The following is a 2,104-nucleotide window of genomic DNA, read 5'->3' on the forward strand; positions in this document are numbered from 1 at the left end:
AATCACCTTAGTGTCATCCCAATGTCCCTCAGACCTAGGACTTCAGGCTCAATGAGTCTCCATAGTCTTGTACCTCTGATTTAGATATTTAGAAAAGAAACAGTCCAGATGTCTCTGGAATATGGGTATTTATAACATAAAAAAAAAAAAAAATCCTCACTAAAGAGGAATATATCAAGCGCTCCCAATTAAGCAATAATATTGTAAAAAATACAAATACACATAAACCTGTAGATACACAGTAGCTGCTTTCAGGAGGTACTCTGAACACCTAACACTCAAAACCAATAATGTCTAAAAATAATTAAACAATAGAGAGAGCGCATAAATAGTATATACCAATTTATTATTGGATAAAACACTTAAAATGCAATATGTTAATTATTTAAAAAATGAATGAATGAAACCGCACAAAAGGAAACCACTGAACTGACAATGATATATACTTGTATTCCCAAATAATTGTGGGAAAAGAAGCAAACGTTCTCAATGCAACTGAGGAAAGAGAATGTTCAATGTCCCACCAAGCAGGTGATGGCTAATGAGCAGAACAATAGAACCATAGCAGGTCCACTTGATCATCTTAAAAGATTTGTAGCATTTGTTGAAATGAAGTATGAATTAAACTGATTCCTCCCACAGCAAGTAGGTAGGCTACAACCCCCCGCCGCAATCCGACAGTGTAGTAGCTCACCGCTGCAGATGTAGAGAGTGGTCCGCTTCCAGAGCTCCTGGGCAATGCGGTGATCAGTCACAGGTGCGGCGGTCAGAATACGGACAACGTCCCAGCAAGAGAGAGGGGGGGGGGGGAACCCACACCACGGCTGGAGCTGGTAACTGAAGGTGGCAGTCAAAGTGCTGGATCAGCGCTGCGGCTGTAAAGATGCAGTAGTCAGGGCTCACAATGATGCGGTTAACGTCCCTTATCCTTAACCGCATTAGCATATTAATTGCACTCTATAATGCTTTTATGGTGGCCAAGACATTATGGGAAAACTTCTTCATTCACTACAGACTACCAGCACAATTAATTCCTAATCAAGGCTGGGACTTCACGAGTTGGCTACTTTGGGAGCTGAGTGAGGTTTGGAATCTAGGACCATGCCTTATATCCAAGGATACCCACAGTCTAAACAATTTAACCATACCCTCCAAAATATTCTGAGCACCTTTTGACCAAGGAAAAGAGGAAAATACAGAAGACTCTTGTGTGGGTGCACTCTTTTCTTATGTATTTGTTAATATGAAGATATTAAAACATAACTTTTATTTTCTAATTATTCTAAGAAAAAATCCACACTTGTATAATCCACCACAATTAATTCATGACATTCTGTATTACTACATACAAATATGATTCAGCCCACCAGCATCTCTGAAGGATGCCATATCTATTGATGTGGCTGATCAAACTGAACAGGTTGGGGTGTGTATAAGCTACAACCAATGTTAAAATCTTTAAGGAAAATTGGAAATGTTCTGGTTAGTCTATATTAGTAGACTTAAGGAGGGATGTAGACACTCTTACTCTACATCCTGTTCCTATCCAACCAGCACAAGCTCTGCTTGTATTAATAGGACCTCAAAAGGTCAATATACCGAAATGTTAAGAGGAGTATAGATCCTTATTGGTATTGGACCAATTCAATCTATGACATATCAAGGAAGACGGTACTGAAAGGTAAGCAAAAGAGATGATTGAAGGAGAAAGTGGTGATCCTGCTGTTGGCTTAGAGTCGAGAAGGTCACGAATTACAACACCGGGTATTCTCTGGGGGTCACCCTCACAGATACTGACCCAGCCCACCACCGTTTTGCTTCCAAGATCGGACGAGATCGGGCTCTATCAGTGGGGTATGGTAGTAATTTCTCGGGCCTGCTTATGGACGACTCACCAATGAGAGTGCACCTAAAATGAGGTGGGGGGGGGGAATATGAGGTGGGGGAGACAGTAAAAATGGGCGGATCTGCTGTCTATGTTAGGCACAGGATAAACCTGTGGATCATGGATGAGAGTCCGCAGATGTATAGAGAAGAAAGGGAGGAAAGGAACAAGGAGAGAGAGGGAAGAGAGAAGAGGAGACTGAATAAAGATGATGACAGA

At 41.3% G+C, this 2,104-nt stretch overlaps 1 pseudogene; it reads right to left on the reverse strand.

Moving 5' to 3' along the window:
* Positions 1–1,749: 1,749 nt before the first annotated feature.
* Positions 1,750–1,868, reverse strand: LOC134967097 (5S ribosomal RNA; annotated as a pseudogene).
* Between the last annotated feature and the right edge of the window lie 236 nt (positions 1,869–2,104).

This window comes from Pseudophryne corroboree, chromosome 10, assembly GCF_028390025.1.
Source record: "Pseudophryne corroboree isolate aPseCor3 chromosome 10, aPseCor3.hap2, whole genome shotgun sequence".
Lineage (NCBI taxonomy): Eukaryota > Metazoa > Chordata > Amphibia > Anura > Myobatrachidae > Pseudophryne > Pseudophryne corroboree.